Here is a 17,275-nt window from a genome sequence, read left to right as displayed (position 1 = left end):
CCGAGCTACCTGGTTATTCCTTAGTGCGTTCTTTCCTAAAGCTGTAGTAGCAGTGTCATTATTAGTTGCAATGTCTTCATCTTCTTCAATCCCCAAAAAGCCTAGACAAAAGTGGTATAAACAGTGAAGAAATTTATTTCCCCCATTATAGGAAATTGAGAATAGGCGTATCCTGTGTAGGTCATTTAATTGACTCAATAATATCATGAAGGATCCAGATTCTTTGCCATTTTTCTGCTCTGATACCTTCAGTGTGACAATATTGGCCTTGGGCTATTTTCCCTCTTGGCCACAAGATGGCTGCCCAGAAAGGACAATGCCCAATGGAAAAAGAGGGATATTTTTTCTTCTTTGTGTCTGTATAAGAAGAAAAATTTCTTTACCATAAACCTCCAATAGACCTCTGTTTATGCCTCATTGGCCAAAAATGAATCACATGCCCACTTATAAACCAAGCATTGGCCATATTTAAGAGATCACTATGATTATATTAAAATAGGAATTACCCCTGAGTCCATGGTAGAGAGATCAGACTCGTGAATAAATTGTGGTTTAAGCACCAAGTAATAAGGGATTAATAACTACTAGACAGTCAACAGTGTCTCCTTTATTTAGGAACCAGCTTCCTCTAGACTTCTTCCTGAGAAATTTCTATGAAGATATTCCTGGCAGCTTCTTCACTTAATTTTTGCTAATGGAGTTTCCTTTGAGAATTTCCTATATTACTTTTGAAGGTGATAGGGACAAGGGGCCAAGAAAGTTTAGGCAGAAAAGGGTGGGTCCCCGACAAAACCCCATCTTCAAGCCAAAAAGCCTGAAACCCACAGCCCAAAGTGAGAACTTCTATCCTTGTTTTCCTATTCGAATGTTGCCTTTTCCTATACTGTCCATGGCCTGTCCCACCCCTAGTCCTGTGCCTATAAAAGCTCCAGACTCAGCCAGAAGAGAGGAAAAGCAGCTGAACGTCAGGGACTATGGCTGGATGTTGGAGAGAAGCAGCTTAACTTCAGAGGGACAGCTTGACGGCTGGAGATGGTTGGACTTTAGGGGCAGATTACCTACCTCCCTATCCCCTTTTCTGCTCCCCTTCCCACTGAGAGCCACTCTCATTGGCAATAAAATCCCCTGCATTTACCATCCTTCAGTTTGTTCATGTGACCTCATTTTTCCTGGATGCTGGACAAGAGCTGGTGAGCCACGAATGTGGATACAAAAGGCTGTCAAACTGGCTCTTTGCCCTTGCTGGCGGAGGACAGCCACCTCACGTGAAAAGGCAAAGGGCCCACTGAGCTGTGAACGCTTATTCTGTCCCTGGATGGCAGAGCTAAAAAAGCACTGTAACACGCCCTCTGGGGATGTGGGGGTTGCAGGCACTACCATCTGGATGCTGCGGCGGGGCCAACACAGAGTTTGCGCCTGCCAGTGCCGAAGTGGCTCACCAGTTCCACTGCTTGTGCACTCCAGTTCCCACCTCCTTTACTCATGTGCTTCCTACCATGAGGAGTTTAGAGTGGCAGGCTGAGTAAATGAGGAGCCCTTGTTGTGGGTCCTGCAGAGGTTTCAGGGAAATATCTCGCTTCGAAAGTAGGCCTAAAACAAGGCCCTGAAATTTTGTCTTTATTTCACCTATATTACTTTACTTTTCTCATATGCATTTAAGTTAAAAGAATTATTGAGTTACAATTTATATACAATAAGGTATATCCATTTTAAATGACAGTTCAATGAGTTTTGACATATGTGTATATGTGTGTAACCATCACAATAATAAAAATGTACAATATTTCCATAACCCAAAATATTCCCTTAAGCTCCCTTTCTAGTCTGTTCTCTCTAAACCTGGCCACAAGCAACCAAAAGTTTTCCAAAGTTATATACCATTTTACATCTCCAACAGCAGGGTACAAGGGTTTTGATTGTACCACATCATCTCCATGACTTGGCATTTTAAATCTTTAAAAAATCTTAGCCATGATAAATTTCACCATTGTACATTTAATTTTCATTTCCTGAGTGACTAATGATGGTTTACATCTTTTCATGGGCTTATTGTCCACACACATATCTTCTACTGTGAAGTGTCTTCTCAAAACTCTTCCCAATGAGTTTGTTGTGCTTTGTAAATTATTGAATTGTAAGAAGTATTTAGATACTCTGAATACAAGTCCCACAACAGGTATGTGAATTGTGAATCTTTTCTCCCAATCAATTACTTGCTTTTTCATATTAATAACAGTATTTCAAAGAGCTGAAGTTAGTTTTTAATTTGTGTGATGTACACTTTATTGATGTTTTCATTTATGATTTGTGCTTTTTGTGTATTATGTATGAACCCTTTGACCATCTATAGGTTGGAAAGAAGTCCTCCTTTGTTGCCTTCTGTAATTTGGTCAGAAAAATTTTTCTGTGAAGGACCAGATAACAAATATTTTAGGCTTTGAGGTTTACATATGGTCTCTGTTGTGTATTTTCCTCTCCTCTTCTCTTTTAAAAATATTTAAAAATTCCTTAGCTTAAGTGCCTGCCAACACCGACAGTAGGCCACGTGTGGTCTAGGGGCCATGTTTGGTTTATCTACCCGTTCCCAAAGATTTATAGCTTTAGCTTTTATCTTTAGCCCTATGAGCCATTTCATGTTAATTTTTGTGTATGGTGTGAGGTAAGATTTAGTGTGCATTTTTTTATTCTATATGTACAGACATGTGTCCCTTAATGATGGGACTATGCTCTAAGAAATGTGTCTTTAGGTGATTTGCTTGCTGTATGAACATCATAGAGTGTGCTCTCACAAACCTAGATGGCATAGCCTACTACAATTGTATTGCTACAATTGCCTACAGTATTCAGTATGGCAAACATAGTAAAGGTATAATAAAAATACAATATAAAAGATTAAAAATAGTATATCTGTATAAGGAAAATTTACCAGAAATGGAAGCTGCAGGACAAGAAGTTGTTCTGGGTGAGTCAGAGTAAATGGTGAGTAAACATAAAAGCCTGGGACATTACTGTATAGTACTGTAGACTTCATAAACACTGTACTCTTAAGCTACTCTAAATTTATAAAAATCCTCTTTCTTCAATAATAAATTAACATTAGCTTACTATAACCCTTTTGCTTTATGAATTTATACATTTTTAACTGTTTGACTTTTTTGTAATAATACTTTTGCTTAAAACATAAAAACGTACAACTATACAAAATACTTTTAATATCTTTATTATATAAGCTTTTTTTTGTTTTAATTTTATTTTTACTTGTAAAACTTTCTTGTTAAAAACTGAGACACAGACACACATATTAGCTGAGGTCTATATCAGGTCAGGATCACCAATATCTCTGACTTACACCTCCATATCTTGTCCCACTGGAGGACCTTCAGAGGCAAAATAACACACATGAAGCTGTCATCTCCTATAATAACAATGCTTCCTTTTGGAATCCTCCTAAAGGACCTGCCTGAGGCCGTTTTACAGTTAACTTTTTGTTTAATAATGGAGCAGAGATATCAGCCACTGTATACTGTGGGTGAGAAAAAGTTGGCAATTTGAGAACAGGCAAAACAAAAACAAAGCAAAACAAATACAATAAAACAACAACAACTCAATATCCGCTCATGATGAAAAAATAGAAAAAGAAGGGAACTTCCTCAAGCTGTAAAGGACAACTATGGACAAATCTACAGCTAATATTCGGATTATTTCCCTCTAAGATGAGAAAGAAGGTAAGAATATCCACTCTCAAAACAAAATATGTACAAAACACTGTTGCTTTATTCTTAAAGCCTTCCATGAGTACTTCTTTTCAGTTTGGCCCCTCCAACTTGTCTTTTGTACATGGATAATTTTACAGTCATTTCTTGATTTGGGCAGAGTTTTAGCTCTTTCTCTCTGCAATTTCCTTGTTTTTAAGATTAACTCCTAATTTCCAGTCACTCTGCTTGTCTCCAGCTCTGTCCTCTGACACGTGAAGCCCATAAAAATTTAGCTATCTGCTGTTGGGTTGACTGAGAATATATTTCTGCTGTTGATCTATAATTTAATTCTAGTATGGTCAGAAAACATTGTCTCTATGATTTCACTACTTTGTAATGAATTGAAGTTTTCTGGCTCAATTTATGGCTATTTCATGTGTACTTGAAAGAAATGTGTGTTCTCTTGTTGGGTAGGTATTCTACACATTTTTAGTTCAGTCAAGTTGATTTGTTGTATTGTTTAAGTCTTCTATAGTCATCCTTATTTTCTTTTTACTTGTTCTATTGATTACAAAGAAATGAATTTTGAAATTTCCAATGACAATTTAGGATTTGCCTATTTATCCATGCAGTTATATCAGTTTTTCTGTGTGTATTTAAAGCTCTATAACTAGGTAATTATACATTTAGGATTATTATATACTCTAAATGAATTAACTTATAATTACTAGGAAATATTATTCTTTTACCTGGCAATATTTTTTTCCTGATCTACTTTGCCTATATTAATATAGCTACTGTATTCATTTTATGAATAATGTTTGGATGATGTTATCTTTTTCATTTTTTTACATTGGAACTATATTTTTATCTTTAAAGTACATGTTTCAGGTCATATCATTAGGTCTTTTTAAAAATCAATTCTGACTACCTTTTAATTAGAGTGTTTAGACTACCTTTAATGCAATTATTGATATAGTTGGGTTTAAAACTACCACTGTGTTTTTTTCAATATATCCCATATATTTTACTCTAGAGTATATGATATGTACATTTACATTTTAATAGTCTACCTTCAAATACTATTATATAACAACGCATAAGATTATTATAAGATTATGCTTCCTGCTTCAACATACATTATAAATGGCACAATAGTTTGATATTATTTTTACTTTGAATAATTATCTTGTAAAGAAATTTAAAATGAGAAAATAGTCTTTTACATTTACCCATGCATTTGTTATTGCTGTAGCTCTTCATTCCTTGCTACAGAAAACAAACTTCCTTCAGGTATCATTTCCTTCTGCTTGAAGAACTTCTTTTAACATTTTGGTAGTAAAGATTTGATAGCTGCAAATTCTTTTAGCGTATTTTTCTTTGACAGAGTATTTCATCATCATATTTTTCACTGAATATAGACTCTTGTTGGAGAGTGTTCTATCTTTCAGCACTGTGATGATGTTATTCATTGTCTTCTGGATTGCAGATATTCTGAACAACAATCTGGCATTATTTTTACCTTTGTCCCTCTGGACAGGTCTTTTCTATAAAAATATCAAAGCAAGTTCCAATTACATGTATGTTTGGTTGCTGAATATTTTTCCATGTGTCCCTAAGGCTCAGTTCAGATTTTTCAGTTTTTTTTTTTTCCTCTCCATGCTTCAATTTGAAAAGTTTCTATTGCTTTGTCTTCAAATTCATTGAGCTTTTCTCCTATGTTGTCTTTATTTAAGCCCATTCAATATACCTTTATTTTAGATATTGTGTTTTTCATCTCTAAAGTCCCATTTGGTTCTTTTTCTATCTTCCATTTCTCTTTTAATGGTGTTTCTTATTCTCTTTTATCATTTAGCATATTTATAATCGCCATTTTAAAATTTCTGTTGTTTATCCCATCATGTCTGTGTTTTCAGGTTCTGTCATTATTGACTGGTCTTTCTCCTGCTTATGGGTCATATTTTTCTTCTTCTTCATGTCTATTATTTTTCAAGGACATGGTGATTTTACTTTGTTGAGTGCTAGCTTTTGTTATGTTGTCTTAAAACACTTTTATATTTTATGGCAGGCAATTATGTTACTAGTGCAACATCCTGATCGTTTTGAGTTTTCCTTTTAAGCTTACTAGAGTGGTTCTAGCATAGCCTTTTATTCTACTGCTAATTTAGCCTCCCTACTAGAGCAAGACATTCCCTTGGTCTCTACTGAATGACATGACTCTTAATTGCAACTCTTCAATGTATAATCTCCACCTTATGGCTCCTCAGTCATTATTTGCCTCACCTCATATTGTTTCATTCTATGCAGAATGTTCAGCAACAAACACACATAGATCCCTATGCAGATATTTATAGTTCTTTTCTGTGAATACCCTTCTTTTCCAGTATGGAGCTCTGTAATTTTTAGCTTCAGCAATCTCCCACTCCCTGATTTCTGTCTCCTCAAATCAGTGAATCTCAGCTATGTTCTGCCTGGGTTTTCCCTCTCTATATCCTGATCTGGAAAGTACCTCACTGGTGTAGAGCCAAAGTGATTATAGGTATCATCTCTTTTGTTTCCCTTGTCTCTTGAATCCTAGTCCTATGCTGCTGTTTGATCAGTTTCTAAAAATGGTTTCATACGTTTTGGTCAGTTTTCTATTTGTTTATGTTAGGAGGCTAGTGTGGTTTCAGTTATTCCATTATGACTTGAAGCAGATTTTTCTTATATGCTTTTGGTTTGTGTTGGAGCTACTTGACATGGAGAAAAACATTATCTTTCAAAGCTGAAACTTAAGCCTGTGTATTAAAATTTCTTTTCACAACTATTGATAAGACTACCTGGAAAGGAAAGTTGCCTCTATAGGAAATACTAATTGTATCATTGTAGTCAACAGTGAAAATGAAAAAGAAAGAATTTTTGGAGAAAGCATTAAAAAGTGAAGAGAACAAAGTGTGCAGACATTTCAACCCAAAATATCATAATTTCCAATGGAGAGTGAAACTGATTCTGTTATATAAGAGGTAGAATTATACTTGAATTGAGTTTTTATATTTATGGATATTTTAAAATATAGCTAGTTTTGTTTCTTATCTTCCATAACATTATCATTAGAATTCTTGATTTATATGATTACCTCTGACATTTTCTAGTTATTATGTTTTATGATTATACAAAATAATCAATGTGTTCATTATGTCCAGGATACTGGACTAGATGCTTTGTAAGATAAATAAAAATACTCAGTCTGGGCCTTCCATCAGATTATAGCCTAAATTGGGAAATAAGAGAAACACACAAATACAGAAAAAATGAAAGAGGCAGATTTTAGATTTTATGAGTGATTAAAATATGAATAATGAAAGAGCCATGAAAATTTATAAAAGTGACTTTTTTGTGATGGAATCTGGGAAGGCTTCAGTGAGGATTTGGTTTTTGATGTAGGCTTTAAAGAATGGATGAACTGGGTTTTTTTTTTTTTTTTTAGACTAGTGTGAATAAAAGGGTGTTTCTGGTGGAAAATCTCTGTCAGAGCCTTTGATGCTATGGTGTTTTGTACATATATTTAAAAGTTTATGGTTACATCTAGATATATGCATTTGTACATTTTTAATAAAATGATATTAGAAATTATTTGAGCTTATAGGTGAAATTGGACTATTAAAATATATCCCAAGGGATCTAATAATAAAGATGTTAGAACCTGGCAAATGTCACTGCTCTTTGATCTTGTTCTTTGTTTGTTCTCTTTCTACTCATTAAACTTTAGCTGGAAGACTTTCCATAGAAAATGATCTCTATAAGGTACACACATTTTTAGTTCTCTTAAAAATGTTGTTAACAGTTTGATTTGTCACAGTGAGAATTTTTCCATGTTATTAGGCTAGGTGGAGTCTGAAAGATACTAAGAATTAAACACACACACGAACACACACACATGAACAGATTACTGAGTGTTAATTATGTCTCAGCCACTATGTTAAACAGTTTACATGAATTATCTCATTCAAATCCTCACAACAACCCTATGAGATAATTGGTACTATTATTTGCATTTTATGTGTGAAAAAATTAAGGCACATAAAATTTCAATAAGTTGCTCAAGATCACAGAAATAGTATCTGACAGAACAATCTTTCTTATACAATAATTCTCATTTTTCACTGTCACACTGCATACTAATATGCTTTTGTTAGGTAGCAAATATCAATAATATCTATTAAGAATATACTATGTAGCAGGCATTGTTCTAAGCACATCGAATGCATTATTTTATGTAATTCTCACATCCAGTGACACAGAAATTCTAATACCCATTTTAGAGATGAGGGAAATGAAAAATAAGAGAGATTAACTCAGCCAAATAAGACTTGGGTTAACTTACTCAAGTTCACAGGCATGGGGAGTTCTCGAATAGGATTAAAAACCCAGATCAGTCTCATTCTTAGGCTAGTGTTCTAAAGCACTTTTATTTATTGCCTCATATTCAATTATTTTTATGAACTTAAATACAACTTCTGATGGAGCATACTGTATAAAACTTTCTTATGACAATTAAAATATAAATAGACCAGTATCTGGGGAACACTGTGGAAGAAAGTATAACTATCGATATTTCAATTGCTACATCCTCCTTATAGGAAGAGTAGGCATGTTAGACTCCTGCTGATTTGGTTAAGATATAATTATTGCAGGAACAGCTCTGTGAAAACCCTCAAGTCTCATCTTGGTGAACAAATAAGTCACTGATAGAAATCCTTTTAGTATTTTGCATTCTTGCACCAGGAGTATTACGAAAATTAATCACATTTTCCAAGGATAATAAATTGAGCAATCTTTTATTTACATCAGTAATTTGAAAAACAGGCTTCTGTTTATAAATAAACATTTCTTGCAAAATTTCCACAACAAAGAATGAACTCAGATACAATTGGATTGGTAGTTCTCTGAAATCACAGCCCCTAATTTTTAGGATATGCTAGAATACAATTTTCTTCAACTGTCATGTCAATTACATACATCTTTGGTACTTACATTTCATTCAGATGTAAATTGATTTAGTATTTGCAGAACATTATGAGAATTTTGAATAAAAAGAAGGTTCCCAGATGCAAATTTACCGAGCAGAATGTCTCAGAAATTTCAAAAGGTTTTGAATAAACATAGTTTTGTGTGTAAGTTTTATGTTATATAAAAAAATTTTATTTTTCTTCATTTTAGTTTTTACTTTAGTCTTTATTTTAGGCTGTTATTACAAAATTAAAAGGGCTTTTTTTATAGGTTTGTTTAAATGAAACCACAGCAAGGAGAAATTTCACCATTAGGCATAGCAATTTGTTGAATATGCACATCTTTTCTATTTTAAAAATGTGAATTTTATATGTATCAGACAAAATATAAATATGAATTAACATTTTAGTGTGCCTTGAATGGACAATATTTAGTATATATATAAGAGAAATATATATTGCAATTTTAATACATTCTTCTGGCACACTGGCTGGAAAAAATAAAAGATCTAAAACAAGTAACTGGCTTACATTTTAAAAATTAATATACTAGAATCAAATTTTAATGCAACCATTTGGAGGCATTTTAATAATAACGTGAAATTTGAAAGACAACAGATAAATATATATCAAAACTCCAGTGTAGTTCAGTAATTTGCTATGGATTAAATTTGAAAAGGAAAAGCTGAATTTTACAGTCATCTTCCTACCTCTCCTTGCTTCTTACATGGTGAAAAATATGAGTATTTTAAAATGATGATCACAAAGCTATGTAAAAGCTTTATATTCTCAGAGATTTTCCTTTCAAGTAGATATCAATATGAAGAAACAAACTGACCCTTTTGTCACAGTCATGATTTATGTAAAAGGTCATGAAGGAAAATATACGCAAAAAAATGATCAAAATCAGTTCTTCATAGATTTAGAATAAGATTCCTTGTGTGTGCCTATAAATGTCACGGTTTCAGAGTTAGTGCTAATGAGTGGGCTGGGGTGGGAGGAGCAGGAAGGAAAGGGAGGAATGAATTTGCACTCAATTTGCATTTAAGCTGAGAACATTTTAAAGCCAGACAGTGTTATAGAATTGTAATTTATGATCAGTTTGTTATCTTTACACATTCTAGCAAGACACCTTAAGTCTGATTGATGAGAACATGCTTAAAAAAACCTTTGAAAAATTAAGGGATAAAAGCAAAAGTAATAATGAAATATTTGACTGTTTTGGAATAAACTTTGTTCTGACCTCAAATATGCCATTTGGTACGCAGAGTATTATTACTGTGACTGGCAGATAGCCAATTTCACCTAGTAAGTTCACAGTGCATCATTTTAAAGCTCATTAGTGTCTCCATATTAATATATTTTTGCAGATTCTTTCCTTTCCTCCATCATTTAATCTGGCACATTTCTGGTAAGTGAATATTGTTTTATTCACCAGTTTACATATTTATTTTCATGAGAGATATATAGATTGAATATTAGCTTCAGGATAAAGAAATAGATGTAATCTTAGCATCTTTTTGGGTGGCATATGTTGAGTTGTGACATAGTATATAAAGCCTGGTACATAAAGCCTGGCCAGTGACTTCCAGAGAGTTGAAAAGGTCAGTAATGTTTCTCAATTCCTCAGTTTCTACTACTATGGGTGGTAGGAAATTGAATCACTTTTGCTTTTATAACAGTCTATATTTTCAATCTCAGAAACCTATTTGCTGTCTTCACATGTAACTTGTTTTGTTCATATACACTCATACAATTTACCATTATTTAGTTGATTGTTGGCTTACATGTTTATGGTGTATCTTTATCACAGTTTGTAAATTTCATAAAAATCAGAGATCTCTCTTGTTCACTGCTGTATTCTTGTTGAATGAGTGAATCATGGCTGTAAGCTACATGAGCAAAAGAGAAAGATTGTCAATGACAGAAAAATAGCTGGTGTATAAATATGTATAAACAGTTACATTTGGTTTATTTTAATGTATTTATTAATTACATATATATATTAATAGCTTTTGGGATGCAAGTGGTTTTTGGTTATGTAGATGAATTGTATAGTGGTAAAATCTGAGATTTTAGTATACCCATCACTCAAGTAGTGTACATTGTATCTAATATGTAGTTTTTTTCCCTCAGACATTTCCTACCCTCCTCCCTTCTGAGTCCCCCAAGTCCATTATACCATTCTGTATATCTTTGCATACCCATAGCTTAGCTCCCACTTATAAGTGAGAACGTATGGTATTTGGTTTTCCATTCCTGAGTTACTTCACTTAGAATAATGGCCTCCAGTTCCATCCAAGTTGCTGCAAAAGACATTATTTCATTCTTTTTTATGGCTGTATAGTATTCCATGGTGTATATATGTGACATTTCCTTTATCCACTCATTGGTTGATGGGCACTTAGGTTGGTTCCATATCTTTGCAATTGTGAATTTTACTGCGATAAACATATGCATGCAGGTGTCTTTTTCATATAAAGATTTCTTTTCCTTTGGGTAGATACCCAATAATGGGATTGCTGGTTTGAATGGTAGATCTACCTTTACTTCTTTAAGAAATCTCCATACTGTTTTTCAGAGGTTGTACTAATTTGCATTCCCACCAGCAGTGTAGAAGTGTTCTCTTTTCACCACATCTACACCAACATCTATTTTTTTTTTAACTTTTTATTAGTGGCTACGATCACTGGAGTAGAGTGGTATATCACTGTGGTTTTAATTTGCGTGATTAATGATGTTGAGCATTTTTCATATATTTGTTGGCCATTTGTATATCTTCTTTTGATAAATGTCTATTCATGTTATTCACCCCTTTTTTGATGGAATTATTTGCTTATTTCTTGCTGATTTGGTTGAGTTCCTTGTAGATTCTGGATACTTGTCCTTTGTCAGATGCATAGCTTGCAAATATTTTCTCCCATTCTGTGGGTTGTCTGTGTACTCTGATGATTAGTTATTTTGCTGAGCAGAAGGTTTTTAGTTTAATGAAGACCTATTTATTTATTTTTGTTATGTTTGGTTTTGGGGTCTTAGTAATAAATTCTTTATATAGGCCAATGTCCAGAAAAGTTTTTCCTAGTTTTTTTCTAGGATGTTTATGGTTTTGGGTCTGAGATTTAAGTCTTTGATCCATCTTGAGTTTATTTTTGTATTAGGTGAGAGACAGGGATCTAGTTTCATTCTCTTACATATAGCTTGTGAATTTTTCCAGAACCATTTATTGAATAGGGTGTCCTTTTCTCAATTTGTGTTTTTGTTTGCTTTGTCAAAGATTAGCTGGCTGTAAGTATTTGGCTTTATTTCTGGGTTCTCTATTTTGTTCCATTGGTCTATGTAGGTACTTTCATACCAGTGCCATGCTGTTTTGGCAAGTATAGGCTTGTAGTATAATTTGAAGTGAGGTAATATGATACCTCCAGATTTGTTCTTTTTGCTTTGTATTGCTTTGAATATGTGGACTCTTTTTTGGTTCCATATGAATTTTAGGATTGTTTTTTCTGGTTCTGTGAAGAATGATAATGGTATTTTGATGGGCATTGCATTGAATTTGTAGATTTCTTTGGACAGTATGGTCATTTTCATGATATGAATTCTTCCAATCCATGGGCTTGGGTTGTATTTCCATTTGTGTCATCTCTATTTTCTTTCAGCAGTGTTTTGTAGTTCCCCTTGTAGAGAGACCTTTCACCTCTTTGGTTATGTATATTCCTATGTATTTTTTTAAAGCTATCTAAAAAGGATTGATTTCTTGATTTGATTCTCAGCTTGGTTGTTGTTGCTGTATAGCAGCGCTACTGATTTTTTACATTGATTTTGTAACCTGAGACTATACTGTACTCATTTATCAAATCTAGAAGTCTTTTGAAGGAGTCTTTAGGATTTTCTAGGTATACAATCATATCACTGGACAGGAGAGATAATTTGACTTCCTCTTTTCCAATTTGGATGCACTTTATTTCTTTCTCTTGCCTGATTGTTCTGGCTAGAACTTCCAGTATTATGTTGAATAGAAGTGGTAAAAGTGGGCACCCTTGTCTTGTTCCAATTCTTAGGGGGAATAGTTTCAACTTTTCCCCATTCAGTATGTTGTTGGCTGTGGGTTTGTCATATATAGCTTTTATTATTTTGAGGTATGTTCCTACGATGCCTAGTTTGTTGAGGGTTTTCTCATAAAGAAATTCTGGATTTTATTGAATGCTTTTCCTGCATCTATTGAGATGAATATGTTTTTTGTTTTCATTCTGTTTGTGTGATGTATCACATTTATTGACTTGCTTATGTTAAAATATCCCTATATCCCTAGGATGAAACCCACTTTATCATGGTGTATTATCTTTTTGATGTGCTTTTGGATTTTGTTTGCTAGTATTTTGTTGAGGATTTTTGCATCTATGTTCCTCAGGGATATTGGTCAGTAGTTTTCATTTTTTATTATGTCCTTTCCTGGTTGTGGTATCAGAGTGATACTGGCTTCATAGAATGATTTAGGGAGGATTCCCTTTCTTAATTTTTTGGAATAGATTGAGTAGGATTGATACCAATTCTTTGAATGTCTAGTAGAATTCAGCTGTGAATCCATCTGGCTCTGGGCATTTTGTTGTTGTTGCTGGCAATTTTTAAAATTACTGAATCAATCTCACTGCTTTGTTATTGGTCTTTTCAGGATTTGTATTTCTTCCTGATTCAAGCCAGGAGGTTTGTGTATTTCCAAAAATTGATCTATTTTCTCTAAATTTTCTAGTTTATATGCATGGAGGTGTTTATAGTAGTCTCAAATGATCTTTTGTATTTCTTTGGTCTTGGTTGTAAAGTCTCCATTTTCATTTCTAACTGAGCTTATTTGAATCTTCTCTCTTCTCATGCTAGTTAATCTAGCTATGGTCCATCAATTTGGTTTATCTTTTCAAATAACAAAACTTTTTGTTTCATCTATCTTTTGAATTTTTTTGGTTCCAATTTTATTTAGATCTTCTGTGATTTTTGTTATTTATTTTCTTCTGCTAGCTTTGGATTTGATCTGTTCTTGTTTCTCTAGTTCCTTGAGGTGTGACATTAGGTTGTTATTAAGAATTTGTGATTTTTCAGACTTTTTGATGTCAGCGTTTAGTGCTATAAACTTTCCTGTTGGCACTGCTTTTGCTGTACCCCCGAGTTTTTGATAAGTTGTGTCACTGTTGTCATTCATTTCAAAGGATTTTTTAATTTCCATCTTGATTTCATTTTTAACCCAAAGTCATTCAGGAGCAGATTGTGTAATTTCCATGTATTCATATAGTTTCGAGAGTTCCTTTTGGAGTTGATTTTCTGTTTTATTCCACTGTGGTCTGAGAAGATACTTGATATGATTTTGATTTTCTTAAATTTATTGTGACTAGTTTTGTGGCTTATCTATATGGCCTATCTTGGAGAATGTTCCATGTGCTGATGAAAAGGATGTATATTCTGCACTTTTGGGGTAGAATGTTCTGTAAATATCTTTTATGTTCATTTGTTCTAGAGTGTAGATTAACTCCAGTGTTTCTTTCTAGACTTTCTGCATTGATGATCTTTCTAGTGCTGTCAGTGGCGTGTTGAAGTGCCCCACTATTATTATGTTGATGTCTATCTCCTTTCTTAGGTCTACTAGTAATTTATTCATGAACCTGGGAGCTCTAGGGTTAGGTATATATGTATTCATGATTGTAATATCTTCTTGTTGGATTGAGCCTTTCATCATACAATGACTTTCTTTTTCCTTTTTTTACTGTTGTTACTTTAAAGTTTGTTTTATCCAAGAACAGCTACTCCTTTCCACTTTTCATTTCCGTTTGCATATAATTTATTTTTTCCATCCCTGTACCTTGAGCCTATAAGAAGCTTTACTTGTTAGGTGAGTATCTTGAAGACAGCAGATATTTGGTTTGTGACTTTTTATCCATTCTCCCAATGTGTATTTTTAAGTGGAACATTTAGACCATTTGCATTCAATGTTAACATTGAGATGTGAGGTACTGGTCCATTAATCATGTTGATTGTTACTAGATACTTTGTTTTCTTCATTGTGTTTTGTTCTTTAGGTCATGTGAGTTTTATGCTTCCAAGAGGTTCTGTTCTGTTGCATGACAACCTTTTGTTTCAAGATTGAGAACTCCTTTTAGTGTTTCTTGTAAGGTTCATAGGATAGTGGAAAATTCCCTCAGCATCTGCTTGTCTGAAAAAGACAATTTCTTCTTCATTTATGAAACTTGGTTTTGCTGGATACAAAATTCTGGCTGACAGTTCTTCTGTTTAAGGAGGCTAAAGAAAGGACCCAAATCCCTTCTGGCTTGTGAGGTTTCTGCTGAGAAGTCTGCTGTTAGTCTGATAGTTTTTCCTTTATAGGTTACCTGATGCTTTTGTCTTCCTGCTCTTAGAATTCTTTTTTTTTTTTTTTTGTCTTCCTGCTCTTAGAATTCTTTCCTTCACATTGTCTTTAGATAGCCTGATGACTGTATGCCTTGGTGATGTCATTTTTGCAATGAATCTGCAAGGAGTTCTTTTAGCTTCTTGTATTTGGGATGTTTAAATGTCTAGCAAAGCCAGGGAATTTTTTCTCAATTATTCCCTCAAATAAGTTTTCTAAAATGTTGCTTTCTTTTCTCTCTCAGGAACACCAGTGATTCTTAGGTTTGGCCATTATACATAATCCCATATTTCTTGGAGACTTTGTTCATTTCTTTTCATTCTTTTTTCTTCATTTTTGTCTGATTGTGTTAATTCAAAAGCCTTGTCCTCAGGCTCTGAAATTTTTTCTTCTACTTGGTCTAGTCTATTGCTAAAACATTCCACTGAATTTTGTAATTCCCCAAGTGTGCTTTTCATTTCCAGAAGTTCTGACCGTTTTTTCTTTATAATATCCAGATCTCTAATTTTGAATTGTTTTTTAAGTTTATTTATGTTGGCTTTCAACTTTCTCTTGTATCTCATCGGGTAGCTTAGTAATCAACCTTTTGAATTCCTTATCTGGCATTTCAAAGGTTTCATCTTGGTTTTGATCCATTGCTGGGTAGCTAGTGTGATCTTTTAGGGGTGTTACAGAACCCTGTTTTGTCACATTGCTAGAATTGTTTTTCTGGTTCCTTCTCATTTGGGTAGACTGTATATTCTAATTACTCTTAACTTTGTTTTTGGTTTGACTGTGTTTTTTAATTTCTTTTTCCTCCCTTAAGGATGTGACTTTAATATTTATAGTTTATTGTAACGTAATTCAGCATTTATTGCTTTCATGGGTGAAGACTCTATATGAATGACTTGTTTATAGAGAGTCTTCGTATAATGGCTTTCTCAGATGCTGGTTGTAGTAGCAATGTTCTCCTTGTATGAGCAGATTCACTCTCTCCTGTGGGGTTGGAATGACAGAGGTTTCTTGAAGCTTATCTCATTCCCCAGTGATGTACACCTATCTATTCGTTTGCTTGTTTATTTATTTATTACCCAGTATTTTATTTATTGGTTTGACCACTTCATGCTTCAGTCCAGTAGTGGAGGTTTCCACAGGTAAAAACTGGTTGTTGCTAAAGCAAATGGGTAAATGCAAATACCCAACAGTTGGCAGTGGTTCCAGCCTTGACAGAGGTGTTTTGGGAGCTCTTAGTGAAGTGCACTGAGGTCTTTTCAGGGGTAAGGGAGGGAGCCACCTCAGTTTCCCTGCCAGACTAGCAGGAAAGCGATCCTCCTTCCAGTCACCCTCCTGACTCAGTGTTCCAGCTACTCAGATCATACAGGCACCTCTTTTCTTCTGCAGAAATGCTGATGTATCATGGAGGGTGGGTGGGATTGTGATTCTACCCCTCGTACAAACCTGAATCGGGAGGGCACTCCTCCTGTGGGGATCCGGTCGCCATGAAGTGTTCCAGAAAGGCTATCTACAGGTGCACCAATGCTGAGCTCCCATGGGGGAAGCCCCAGATGTGTATGCAGTGGTAGATGATGGGGAAAAGAACTCCCCTTTTTTAAGATCATTCATGAGCACCAGGGCTGCCTGACTGTTGAAGAGCTACAGACTCCTCGCTGAGCCCAATACTGCACCTGTGGCTCTGCTGAAGAAAACTTTCTGCAAGTGGAAAGTTCTGGGACTGCAGGCCTATTTGAATTCCTTTGTCGCACAGAGTGTTCCCTTTATGTGGTGCACTCTCCCTTTCCGTAGGAGTAGCAGGCCCTGAGAACCAAACTACTACGAATGCTGCTGCTTTTCTGGGTCTAGCCACCCAGTGGGGCTGCCACACACCAGGCTGATGTTTGGGGATGTCTGGTCACATCCAGTGATGTGACCTGTCCTCAAGTCTCATAGCAGTGTTTACCAGCACAAGCCCTTATGGGGATGGCAGGGCAGTGATGGAGACTGTGAAATTTCTTGGTTATAAATAGCATTAGAGTTTTGAATTTCTCAAATACTGGTTGTAGTATTAATGATCTAGTCAAATGTGCAGACTCAGGACCTCTGTATTAGCCAGGGTGATGCAGGCAATGATGATAGCTGAGGTCACACACAAGTTTTCTCCTTTCTGGGCACTGCATTATTCTACCTGCAGATGCTGTCATGGACTGTGTTGGTTGGCCTCCAGCCAGGAG

The 17,275-nt window shown here is 34.7% G+C and overlaps 1 pseudogene; it reads left to right on the top strand.

Annotated features, from left to right (window-relative positions):
- Nucleotides 1–694: 694 nt before the first annotated feature.
- LOC129024146 (zinc finger Ran-binding domain-containing protein 2-like) overlaps nt 695–17,275 on the top strand; it is a 33,869-nt pseudogene continuing 17,288 nt past the window's right edge.

Source organism: Pongo pygmaeus, chromosome X, assembly GCF_028885625.2.
Source record: "Pongo pygmaeus isolate AG05252 chromosome X, NHGRI_mPonPyg2-v2.0_pri, whole genome shotgun sequence".
NCBI lineage: Eukaryota > Metazoa > Chordata > Mammalia > Primates > Hominidae > Pongo > Pongo pygmaeus.
This window is presented reverse-complemented; position numbering and strand designations above follow the sequence as displayed.